The sequence below is a fragment of the Schistocerca gregaria genome, chromosome 2, assembly GCF_023897955.1.
Source record: "Schistocerca gregaria isolate iqSchGreg1 chromosome 2, iqSchGreg1.2, whole genome shotgun sequence".
NCBI classification, from domain to species: Eukaryota; Metazoa; Arthropoda; class Insecta; order Orthoptera; family Acrididae; genus Schistocerca; species Schistocerca gregaria.
Genome location: NC_064921.1, coordinates 207,071,777 through 207,085,923, shown reverse-complemented (window position 1 = coordinate 207,085,923; position 14,147 = coordinate 207,071,777).

The window sequence follows — 14,147 nt, the reverse complement described above, 5'->3', positions numbered from 1 at the left end:
GTCATACCGCCTGAGTCGTACTTAAAACATCCTTTACTTTTCAAACGGACCTCTTTTTTCATACCTGGTTCTTCTACTGCGATGAAAAGAAATAAATTTGTAATGAGTCTTTTAGCTTCCTTGTACGCGGGAACTGAGAAAGCTACACTGTACTCTGCAAACCGCTGTGAGGTGTATAGCAGCGAGGGCTTTTCATTGTGCCAATTGTTAAGGTTTATTCTCGGTCCATTCGCATACCATATACAAAACGCGAAGAAAGATTGTTTAAGTGACTCTGTGCGTACTTTAACTAGCTTAATCTGTCCTCGTGATTCATATGGGTGCGATACGTAGAGAATTGTGGTAAGTTCCAGGATTCCTCACTAAAATCTGGTCTGTAAACAGGCTTTCATGGAAAAGTTGGCATCTATATTCAAGCGTCTGCCAGTTCAGTGGTGCTAATGGTCAGACAAATCTGTGACCATTCGTGCTGCCCTTCTCTGTATAAGTTCAATATCCCCTGTCAGTCCAATCTGGCATCAGCCCCACACACTAGAGCAATATTCTACTATGGGTCGCCCGACTGTTTTGTTTGTTATCGCCTTCGTAGGCTGATCGCATTTCCCTAGTATTCTGTCGATGAATAGAAATGGGCCACCTGATTTACCTGCGACTGAGCCTATGTGATCGTTCCATTTCGTATCATACAAATTTTTACATCCAGGTGTTTATGCGAGTTGAATGATTCATTTACTCACTGATGCTATAATTATAGGATACTACTTTTGTTGTGTTTTGTGAAGTACATAATTTCATATTTCTGAGCATTAAAATAAGTTGCCAGTTTTTGTACCACTTGGAAATCTTATCAAGATTTGACTGACATTCGTGCAGATTTATATCACACAATAGTTCAGTATAAAAAACTGCATTACTTGCAAAGAGTCTGAAGCTACTATAAAATTTGTCCAAGGTCATGACGTATAAGGTGACCCAACAAACGTCCTTGGGCACAGCCAAAATTACTTCAACGTCAGTTGATGACTGTCCATTCACTTCCCTACCGAGGCCCCGGGTTCGATTCCCGGCGGGGTCATGGATTTTCTCTGCCTCGTGATGACTGGGTGTTGTGTGATGTCCTTAGGTTAGTTAGGTTTGGGTAGTTCTAAGTTCTAGGGGACTGATGACCATAGATGTTAAGTCCCATAGTGCTCAGAGCCCTACCGAGGACACGGTGCCACCTACAACCAGCAGGTGGTTTTCGCAGCGCGAGAGGTCCACAAGTGGCATAAGCTGAGTAGGGTAGAAGTGTAGAGGTAAAATCAATATGAGATTCAGTAGACTTCAGATCAGCACTTTGGCCTTGATAATTTTCAGTAATGAAACTGCTTTGCAGCTCCAGAAGGTCTGTTTTCAAAAGAACTAGCGAAGCGTCGCGAGTGAATGTTTTCCGCACTATCTATATCGGAATTCCCCCGGCTGTGTGCCTCACGCTTGCATGTCGCTGCTTGCACACAGCAAGCTTAGAAACCTGTGCAACCATCCCAAATGAAATGAATGATTCACAGCCTCTTACTTCGTGTCTACCATTCAGCAGAAGCTATTGTAAAGTTCAAAAACGCGAAGTTTCAGATCGCTTGGTCTAATGGTTGACCACAATTTTCACTTTTATGAACTTTTTAGAGAGGTCCAGTTTAATAATTATACTTGTTAAACTCCAATCTAAAAACAAATATGGCTGCCGTTTGTGTTTTAAAAGTTTTTGAAGTTTTCTATGATTATTAGTGTTTTTGTAATATAAAATCTGTCAGTAAGTGCCAGAAATATTTAAAATACTGCGAAGTCTTTACATTAAGACGTAGAGAAAGTCATTTGACCCTGTTTTGTCAATTTTGAGCCTGGTAACATAAAATCTGCATGCTTAAAGAATTTATTGTTGTTTTTCTAGAGCACCAGTGGCGTAATAAGATTAGTTTTATAATTTTTAGATATGCAGTTTTCTAGCTAGAGAGATGCAATTTCTGCAGGTTATTTGGTTACATGGTTATTTTTGGTATTGACAGAATGTGATGTGAGTTTTTTTTGTCATTCGATGTGTCACACTTCCTGTTTGTACATTGGACACACTTCGAACAATAGTCTCCAAGAGTTGATATGTGACGACACAAAAGTTCTGAGTACATACATTGTGGTCTTTGGTTGGCAGCAGTTCTGTCGATGCCAGTGAGTAGGGCGTTGGTTACACTGCTAAGCGGCCTGGAAATAGCTTGCACAGCACAGAGATAAAGACTCAGAGGATGTTGAATTTTGGAAATATGCTTTGATAGAGATTAATCTGAGAAGTATGAAGATTTTCAGGTAATACTATTGCTGTACTGCGTGCTTGCGCGTAATTAATGATGTGTTTGAAGAACGGAACGTTTTAGTGGAATTTTTCTTTATTTTTTTCACTGTTCAGATATGATGAGACAAATTATCAGTTCACATAATTTGAATTTATCACTCCATCATTTCAATAACTAATCTCATGCAGAGTAATTCATTTTTTTTTGTAGAATTGATTATTGAGAAGATGAGCACCTCCTCCCAAAAATTTGGATTTTCAATTAAGTGTCGCCGGATTGCTCTTTGCGGAACACAGAGCTTTTCTTTAGCTAGTTCGCTGGTGCGCTATATTTGTATTTTCACCGCTTGAGAACAGCAGCGAGTTTCCTTTGCCACATGTAAGCTATGAATTTTGTGATAATTATGGACTGCATTTGAAAATCATTTCCAGGTTACATGTAGGTAAAATTCAGTTCGAATTACATTTGTTGTCAGAAAAACTTATTCTTACTGTGCAGGGTTACATTTGCCTGTGCATTTCTTAATGATTGGAATTTTAGTTAGTAAGTTTGCTTACATAAAAACAAAGGGATTTTTTACAGAAACACTTTGGTGAGCTTTGTGTGTTGGAATTGCAAGTCACATGCTATGACATTACGCACTGCAGCACTGATTCACTGCACTGCACAGCACATAATTCCACAGGATCATTGCTTTAATTTGCTGTTTCGATTTTCTAACTAATTAGCCGGCCGCGGTGACCGAGTGGTTCTAGGCGCTTTAGTCCGGAATTGCGTGACTGCTACGGTCGCAGGTTCGAATCCTGCCTCGGGCATGGTTGTGTGTGATATCCTTAGGTTAGTTAGGTTTAAGTAGTTCTAAGTTCTATGGGACTGATGACCTCATATGTTAAGTCCCATAGTGCTCAGAGCTATTTGAACCATTTTGAACTAATTTTGTTGAAGTTAATGACAATAGTTTTACAGTTTCAGATAGTTTGGGACTCAATTTGTCAGATAATGTTTCCAAAAGTACACCACTTACATAGTTCAGGATGACAACACAGAAACACACACGAAGTTAAAGACAAGACGAAGAGTTACGATGTTCGCTCGGAAAGTGATAATCTAATGAGCAAATATTATTTACATTAGCAGATTACGTTCCTATATGTTACTTACCGGCAATTTTTGCATACGCTTGGCGTGGTGAAAGAGCGCAAAGTCGCTCTAGCTAGTTGTCTATTTGTGTGTCGAGTGCAACCGGGTTATCTTGTAAACCGCGGAGCTCACAAGCCTTCAGCTTCCGAACGCTGGAGTCCAGCAAGAAGTTCTGTGAGATCTGGAAGAGTGAAGTGTTTAACACGATCACTCGCTTCGTTGAAAGTTAGCGTGCGACTTGCAACGTTTTCTACGACTGTGTGTGGTTTCTCTTTCTCCGCATCTGATTCTGAAACGGTACTAGGACTTTTCAAGCGATGCATGCATACAACTTTTGACAAGCGCCCGACTTGATGTTAAGAACTTAAATTTTTTGTTCATTTTATAATCACCTCTCAGGACATAAAAAAGTTTCCGTCTTTGTACTGTCCGCGAGAATCCGCGAGGTAATTGCAACTATTTTATGTTCGAATTAGTCTATGTTCGATGATTATTTTTCATGCAAGTTTTCACTTTTAAGGCGATCAAAGTACCTTATCTAGGTAAATCTCAAATTTTCTCTACTGTTACCATGAATTCTTCTCCTGCAAATATAGGAACACATGAGACAGTACAGGCCTCACGACTTACCTGAGAAGATATACTGAAGAAATGTCAACCTACGTTTATAGCATTTGTAGATTTACAGAAAGCTTTCGACAAAGCCGACTGCAATAAATTATTTGAATTTCTGAAGGCAGCTCGAGCTATATATTGTTTACAACTAGCCAAGCAGCCAGGCTGCAGTTACAAGAATCGAGGGACATGAAAGGGCAGCAGCAATTGACACAGGTGTGAGGCAGGGTAGTAGCTTGTACCCGTAGTTATTCAGTACGTACAAGTAAAGGAAGCAAAGAAGGAAGTTGGAATTACATAACTTTTTGCATAAAACTTTTTCAGGTGAGTTTTATTCACCACCTGGCACGATAGATGCTGTATTCATTGAAAGAATATGCGAACTCACCACCCAAATCTATCGCGCTGCTTGCCCACCTGGAAGGCTTGCCGGTCCCCGGCGGATTAGTGTCGAGGTCCGGTGTGCCGGCCAGCCCGTGGATGGTTTGTAAGGCGGTTTTCCATCTACCTCGGCGAATGCGGGCTGGTTCCCCTTGTTCCGCCTCAGTTACACTATGTCGCAAACACTGTCTCCACGTACGGGTACACCATAATTACTCTACCACGCAAACAACTGGGGTTACACTCACCTGGTATAAGACGTTCCCGGGAGCGGGTGTCCGCGGGGGCCTAACCGCAAAATAACCCTCGGTGGGACGGAGGTGGGGTGGGTGGACTGCTGTGGCCTGTAAGGAGTTGTGCACCACTGAGGGCTGCCGCGGGACGAAGCCTCTCCGTCGTTTCTAGGTCCCCAGTTTAAATACACAATACACACCACTCAAAGACATCGTTCCTGCATCTCCGCAAGATTTCACGAAGGGCGTGTAGACATACAAAGAACATTCACCAGGGAGAAAAATAAGAATTTTGAGGCTGGCAGATGGTATTAAAGAGTTGTCGAAATAACTACTGAACGTGTGATCCAGAAATACTTCATAACATCAATATATTGGTTTATTTGCAATGTAATTCTAGAGGAAACAGTGCATTTTTCGACAGTGAGAGTTCAGCATGTGTGGTCTGTCACCTGCAAACATTACAGCATTGTGCTTCGTGCCATTACGAAATGTTGCTTCAGGATTGTTCGGACAACAATAACGTACGACCAGAGTCTCAGTACAGCCACTCTAATGGAGCAGTGAATGAGACAGGTGTACGCCGCAGTAAATTTTTGCTTTGGGTCAAACTAATGTCTTTAGACTCTGGAATAAGTTCCTAGCTAGAGGATCAGTTGAGGATTCTCATAGAAGCGGCCGTGGAAAAAAACAGCAAGTGTGCAGGACCGATATCTGCGTATAAGAGCAAGCAGAAACCTCAGCAGAATGTTGGACGCCTACGGTGGCGGTTCCAGACACCTACAGGAGTGCAGGTGTCAACACAAACAATATGAAACAGTTTCCACGAACATGGGTTTGGTGCCATAGGACTTCTCAAGACTCCTCCTCTACTTCGGATTCGGACAGGGATTCGTTTCACATAGGCAGGAAACCACTATTTTTGCGGACTAGGCAGCAGTGAGACACAACGCACTTTTCTGATGAGACCCGTATCATTCTCTACCCTGAAAATACTGATCTTCGTGTGCGGAGGCAAGAGGGAGAATCTTTACACCCTAAATGTGACCGACACCCTTGTCGAGGCGATGCAGTCACGTTTTCGGGTGGAATCACGTATGTCCGCAGGACACCTCTTTTGTCAATACGTAGGAGGATGACTGATGTGAAGTATCGGGACGACATCCTTGCATGCACTGAGGCTCCATTTGGTGAACATATTGGAGAGGGATTCACGCTGATGGACACTAATGCATGCCCTCATCGTCACAATCTTGTGAACACTTTCCTGGTGGAGCATATAATCAGTCTGATGTAATGGCCTCCATGTTCTCCAGATCTCTGCTGCATTCAGAATGCACTGCCAATGTTAAAACGATCGGTTTGCAATTGCCCTGTCACTCCAGAGACCTCACAGGGCATCACAGAGGCCGCTGTGGAGGAATGGGACAGTATCTCAGAGGCTTATCTGGGCAAGTTCTTAAGGAGTATGACTAACAGTATTTAGATTCGTCGCCAATTACGAGGAGTCGCAACTGGTTCGTAAATATTGTGTTATGCAGGATGCCAGTGGGAATAAGTTGCAGTGTTTGCAGTGGAATCTTCTTAATGTTTTGTTTTTGTTTGTGTTTATTAAGTGGAAGTGCATTTATCGTCTTTATTTTTGTAGCTGACAGAAAAAAATCAGTTTTGTTTCCTATTTATGTGCAGTATTGGCAATAAAGCAATATACAGCATTTATTTTGACACCTGGAGCATCAGTTGAATGGTAAGGACAGTATCTAGATATGGTTATGAGATGAACATCAACAAAAGTAAAAGAAAAGTAGGTGAATACAGTCGATTTAAATCAGGTGATGCTAAGGAAATGGGATTACGAAATGAGACGCCAAATGCTGCAGGTAAGTTTTGCTACTTGGGCAGCAAAATAACAGACGATAGCCACGTAGAGAGGATGTAAAATGCTGACTGACCATGGCAAGAACATCATTTATGAAAAAGAGGATTTTATGGAGATAAAAGTTAAATTTAAGTTCAAGAAGATTTTTCTGAATGTATTCGCCTTGAATGTAGCCTTGTTCTCAAGTGGAACCTTTTCAATAATCAGTCCAGACAGGAGGAGGATAGAAGTGTTTGAAATTTGTTGCTACAGAAGAATGTTGGAGATTATATAGGTAAATGGGATAACATATGATAAGTGCTGCACAAAACTGAGGGAAAAAGAAGTTTCTGCCACACCTTGACTAAAAAAGGGGGCAGTTTGGTAGGACACGTCCTGAGGAATCGTCAGTTTGGTGATGGAGTGAAATGTGCACAGTTAAATTTGTAGATGGAGACCGAGACCAGCCTTTCATTTTTGTATCATCTGTCTTTTGACTGGTTTTACACACATCACCGCGAATTTCTCTCTTGTGCCAACCTCTTCAACTCAGAACAGCCCTTACTACCTACGTCCTCAATACTTATTTGTTGGATGTATACCAGTCTAGGTCTTCCCCTACAATTTTTACCCTGTACAGCTCCTTCTAGTACCGTAGAAATTATTCCTTGATATCTTAACACATACCGTGTCATCTTGTCCCTTCTTCTTTTCAGTGTATTCTGTATGCTAGTTTCTTTCCCGGTTCTGCAGGGAACCTCCTCATTCCCTATCAGTCCACTTAATTTTCGACATCCTTCTGTAGCACCACATCTCAGATGCTTAGATTCTCTTTTTTCCGAGATTCCCACAGTCGATGATTCACTGCCATATGCTGTTGTCGTCGAAGAGTAAATTTCCTCCTCAAATTAATGGAGATATTTGATACTAGTAGCCTTATTTTGGCCAGGAATGCCCTAATTGTCCGCGCTAGTCTACTTTTTAAGTCCTCCTTGCTTCGTCCGTCATACTTCCAGTGCAGCAGATTTCCATCACTTCACCTGCTTCGTGGTCAGCACTTTTCACGTTAAATTTATCACCAGTCTCACTTCTGCTACTTCTCACTACTTATGTGACTACAGTAAGTAGGTACAAACAGGTGTCAGCTACGGTAATTATGCAGAGATTTAGAGGCTTGCACAGGTTACAACAATGTGGAGAGCTGCATGTAAATTCACAGAGATAATTTCAGACCAGCCGCGGTGAAAAGGATTTTTCAAAGCAAACTAAGGAGCAAACACGGATGGTACGTAGCAGAAGTTTGTCAGTTTGACAGTATTATTCAACTTAGCAGCTCTTCCTACTGTTGAGTGGAAAGCTTTACGTAGTGGAAGTTATTCCCTGATATCTTAACACGTATTCTGTCACCTCGTCACTTCTTCTTTCAGTGTTTTCCATATTTTCGTTTCTTTCTGGTTCTGTGGGAAACCTAACCATTCCCTGTTTTAGCAGTCCACCTAATTTTCAATATCCTTCTTTAGCGCCACATTTCAGACGCTTAGATTCTTGTCCTCCAAAAGTAAATTCTCCAAAATTTCCTCCAGTTTGATACTAGTAGCCTTATCTTGGCCAGGAGTGTTCTCTTTGTCCGTGATAGTCTACTTCTTATGTCCTCCTTGCCACGACCTGTGTACAGCAGTTGTAGATTAGATTAACAGACTTCGTCAGCACACCCACCAGTCACCCATATGGGATTCTGTATGGCAATCAGGATCGTGATAGTTACGTATGCTCTCTGATCGAGCTCGCATGGGCTGTAGCTTGTGAGTTTGAGATTCGTTGTGCAACAACGGCTCATACTTGCGAAACGCTCTCTGCTTCTCCGGGAACGGAAGCCGCAGTAGCAGTGCCAAGAACATGCAACCGGGGGTGGCATGTTTGTCGCTGTTAGTAGTAGTTTATTCTATAATGAAGTAGAAGTGGATAGTTCCTGTGAATTATTATGGGTGGAGGTTACACTCAACAACCGAGCTAAGTTAATAATTGGCTCCTTTTACCAACCTCCTTACTCAGCAGCATTAGTGGCAGATCAACTGAGAGAAAATTTGCAATACATTTCACATAAATTTTCTCAGCATGTTACAGTCTTAGGTGGAGATTTCAATTTACCAGATATAGACTGGGACACTCAGATGTTTCGGACGGATGGTAGGGACAGAGGATCGAGTGACATTATAATGAGTGCACTACCCGAAAATTATCTCGAGCAATGAAACAGAGACCCGATTCGTGGAGATAACATCTTGGACCTACTGATAACAAACAGACCCAAACTTTTCGACTCTGTAAGTGCAGAACAGGGAATCAGTGATCATAATGCCGTTGCAGCATCCCTGAATATGGAAGTTAATAGGAATATAAAAAAAGGGAGGAAGGTTTATCTGTTTAGCAAGAGAAATAGAAGGCAGATTTCAGACTACCTAAAAGATCAAAACGAAATTTTCTGTTCCGACACTGACAATGTTGAGTTTTTATGGAAAAAGTTTAAGGCAATTGTAAAATGCGTTTTAGACAGGTACGTGCCGAGTAACACTGTGAGGGACGGGGAAAACCCACCGCGGTTCAACAACAAAGTTAGGAAACTACTGCGAAAGCAAAGAGAGCTTCACTGCAAGTTTAAACGCAGCCAAAACCTCTCAGACAAACAAGCTAAACGATGTCAAAGTTCGCGTAAAGAGGGCTATGCGTGAAGCGTTCAGTAAATTCGAAAATAAAATTCTATGTACCGACTTGACAGAAAATCCTAGGAAGTTCTAGTCTTAGGTTAAATCAGTAAGTGGCTCGAAACAGCATATCCAGACACTCCGGGATGATGATGGCATTGAAACAGAGGATGAAACGCGTAAAGCTGAAATACTATACACTTTTTCCAAAGCTGTTTCACAGAGGAAGACCGCACTGCAGTTCCTTCTCTAAATCCTCGCACAAACGAAAAAATGGCTGACATCGAAATATTTGTCCAAGGAATAGAAAAGCAACTGGAATTACTCAACAGAGGATAGTCCACTGAACCTGACGGGATACCAATTCAATTCTACACAGAGTACTCGAAAGAACTTGCCCCCTTCTAACAGTCGTGTACCGCAAGTCTCTAGAGGAACGGAAGGTTCCAAATGATTGGAAAAGAGCACAGGTAGTCCCAGTCTTCAAGAAGGGTCGTCGAGCAGATGCGCAAAACAATAGACCTATATCTCCTACGTCGATCGGTTGTAGAATTTTAGAACATGTTTTTTGCTCGAGTATCAGGTCGTTTTAGGAAACCCAGAATCTACTCTGTAGGAATCAACATGGATTCCGGAAACAGCGATTGTATGAGACCAAACTCGCTCTATTTGTTCATGAGACCCAGAAAATATTAGATACAAGCTGCCAGGTAGGTGCTATTTTCCTTGACTTCCGCAAGGCGTTCGATACAGTTCTGCACTGTCGCCTGATAAACAAAGTAAGAATCTACAGAATATCAGACCAGCTGTGTGGCTGGATTCAAGAGTTTTTAGCAAACAGAACACAGCATGTTGTTATCAATGGAGAGATGTCTACAGACATTAAAGTAACCTCTGGCGTGCCACAGGAGAGTGTTATGGGACCATTGCTTTCCTCAATATATAGAAATGACCTAGTAGATTGTGTCGGAAGTTCCATGCGGCTTTTTGCGGATGATGCTGTAGTATACAGAGAAGTTGCAGCATTAGAAAATTGTAGCGAATGCAGGAAGATCTGCAGCGGATAGGCAATTGGTGCAGGGAGTGGCAACTGACCCTTAACATAAACAAATGTAATGTATTGCGAATCCATAGAAAGAAGGATCCTTTATTGTATGATAATATGATAGCGGAACAAACACTGATAGCAGTTACTTCTGTAAAATATCTGGGAGTATGCGTGCGGAACGATTTGAAGTGGAATGATCATATAAAATTAATTTTTGGTTAGGTGGGTACCAGGCTGAGATTCATTGGGAGAGTCCTTAGAAAATGTAATCCATCAACAAAGGAGGTGGCTTACAAAACACTCGTTCGACCTATACTTGAGTATTGCTCATCAATGTGGGATCCGTACCAGATCGAGTTGACGGAGGAGATAGAGATGATCCAAAGAAGAGCGGCGCGTTTCGTCACAGGGTTATTTGGTAACCGTGATAGCGTTACGGAGATGTTTAGCAAACTCAAGTGGCAAGAGAGGCGCTCTGCATCGCGGTGTAGCCTGCTAGCCAGGTTTCGAGAGGGTGCGTTTCTGGATGAGGAATCGAATATATTGCTTCCCTCTACTTATATCTCCCGAGGAGATCACGAATGTAAAATTAGAGAGGTTCATGCGCGCGCGGAGGCTTTCAGACAGTCGTTCTTCCCGCGAACAATACGCGACTGGAACAGAAAGGGGAGGTAATGAGAGTGGCACGTAAAGTGCCCTCCGCCGCACACCGTTGAGTGGCTTGCGGAGTATAAATGTAGATGTAGATGTACAAGAACATACCAACTACATCCAATGGTATGCAATGGCATGTTATTGCAGCCTACTCGGACATCTCTACTGAAATGCTAGCACATGTGCAGCTCTCGTTCCATACCACATTAGAGTATGTACTTGTGTTCTTCTTTAGTATGTGCTGTCACAGGTACTGCACAAGGGTCGGTGCTGGAACTTTCCAAAATACGGTACCTTGTAAACGAATCGAACTAGAGTTGTGAAACAAACTCCATTGGCATTCTGATTTAACCTCCTTTTAGATTTTTACTGTCAGTGGGCATTTTTCCGTGTAAAAAGTGTATGTTTGCACAAAAATACACTTTCTTAGTATTAGTATTGACTACCAATTCATTCTGTGAAAACCGCACAGCCGGCCGGGATGGCCGAGCGGTTCTGGGTGCTACAGTCTGGAATCGTGCGACCGCTACGGCCGCAGGTTGGACTCCTGCCTCGGGTATGGGTGTGTGTGATGTCCTTATGTTAGTTAAATTTAAGTAGTTCTAAGTTATAGGGGACTGATGACCTCAGAAGTTAAGTCCCATCGTGCTCAGAGCCATTCGAACCATTTTCAAAACCGTAGATGTAGATGTACTGTGTTTGCTCTGTTCCTTTGCAGAACAAAGGATCTCAAACAAAGGCGCTGCATTCTGACAGGCATTTATAGTTACTGTCGGCGGAGCAAAGCGAATGGTACGAATTAAGCACTCTCCCGGTGTTTTGACTATCGGATCCATATCTAAAAAAATATGTCGTTGTTTTTTTATGAAACAGGTAAGTTAAGCCGAACACGTTATGGACAGCCGACTCTGGTCAGATAGGGTGCTACCCACTACATAACATTAGGTTGGGTATACGTCAATTTCGTATAGTGAGTTGGTGACTAGTTCCACGAAACCAATAAAAGGGAAAAACTGAAATTGAAACCATTCAAAGTTCTTAGCGGTTATTAGCGGTTTTCCCGCATTAACGCCACCCAGATCGTTATGCTAGTACATAATTTGGCCTGAAGCCTCCTTTAGTTTGAAAGGTGATAGTTTATGTGTTGGCGAAGCTAAGCTACACTCATCGATCTTACAGATCGTTACGCAGAAGGCAGTAAGTGGCCACAGAGTTAAGTACGTGTGCCGCTTTTTTAAATTTCTAAACAATGTAGAAATAAAATGCTATAACACAACACGTCCTGTTTCTTCTCAAAACAATTCTCCTTCAAAATTTATACTCTTTTGTATGTGTTCGAACCAATTCTGGAAACATTTTTCCCATTCTGATGTTTATATCTAAAAAACAAGGTGCTGGGAGCATTAGCGGGTTTTTGTGACGATAAAAAATCATGTCTACACGTTTGTTTGATATAAGGAAACAAAGAGACACTAGAAGACAAATCAGGTGAATATAGGACATCAGAAATTAATTCCATGTTTTGTCCCCAAATAATGAATTGTTTGACTTATGTGACAGCTGGCTTGGTCATGATGAAGAATGATGTGGTGTTTCCGATTGTTATTTTTCTCATTTCGTCGACGATTAAGAGCAATTCTTCTTTTTTCTGTCTTTATCCCACATCTTAAGTGGTTGGCGAGCTTATCTGAATCTGGCAATGTTTCTCGTGGACCGTCGCCAGATGCCCTTCTTGGTGCCACCCCCGCCTGCTCCCTCCTGCCCCCCCCCCCCCCCCCGGACGTAGTTTGTGTATCCTTCTTATTACGTGGAAGAGTGTTAGAACGAATCCTGTAAGGGACGTGGGTGCCACCTCAGCATTGACGTATTTGTATGTGGGAAACGGCGTAAAAACCACATCCACGCTAGACGGGCACACCGGCCCTCGTCATTAATATTCCGGGCGGATCGGATCGGGGACCAGTGTTGCTCCCCCGATCCAAGAAGCTGCTTTGTAAAACACGCGGTTATTAGGGAGGGGGGGTGACTGGTTACAATTAAATTGCTATATACCGTTCAGCATTAACTACACTACTGGCCATTAAAATTACTACATCAAGAAGAAATACAGATGATAAACGGGTATTCATTGGACAAGTATATTATACTAGAACTGACATGTAATTACATTTTCACGCAATTTGGATTCATAGATCCTGAGAAATCAGTACCCAGAACAACCACCTCTGGCCGTAATAACGGCCTTGATACGCCTGGGCATTGAATGAAACAGTGCTTGGATGACGTGTACAGGTACAGCTGTCCAAGCATCTTCAACCCGATACCAAGGTTCATCAAGAGTAGTGACTGGCGTATTGTGACCAGCCAGTTGCTCGGCCACCATTGACCAGACGTTTTCAGTTGGTGAGAGATCTGGAGAATGTGCTGGCAAGGGCAGCAGTCGAATATGTTTTGTATCCAGAAAGGCCCGCGCAGGAAATGTAGCGTTTCACAGGGATCGAATGAAGGGTAGAGTCACGAGTCGTAACACATCTGAAATGTAACGTCCACTGTCCAAAATGCCGTCAATGCGAACAAGAGGTGACCGAGACGTGTAACCAATTGCACCCCATACCATCACGCCGGCTGATAGCCCGTATGGCGAAGACGAGTACACGCTTCCAATATGCGCTCACCGCGATGTCACCAAACACAGATGAGACCATCATGGTGCTGTAAGCAGAATCTGGATTCATCTGAAAAAATGACGTTTTGCCATTCGTGCACCCAGGTTCGTCGTTGAGTACACTACCGCAGGCGCCCCTGTCTGTGATGCAGCGTGAAGGGTAACCGCAACCATGGTCTCTGGGGTGATAGTCCATGCTGCTGCAATCGTCGTCGAATTGTTCGTGCAGATGGTTGTTGTCTTTCAAACGCCCCCATCTGTTGACTCAGGGATCGAGACGTGGCTACACGATCCGTTACAGCCATGCGCATAAGATGCCTGTAATCTCGACTGCTAGTGATACGAGGCCGTTGGGATCCAAAACGGCGTTCCGTATTACCCTCCTGAACCCACCGATTCCACATTCTGCTAACAGTCATTGGATCTCGACCAACGCGAGCAGCAATGTCGCCATGCGATAAACCGCAATCGCGATAGGCTACAATCTGACCTGTATCAAAGTCGGAAATGTTATGGTACGCATGTCT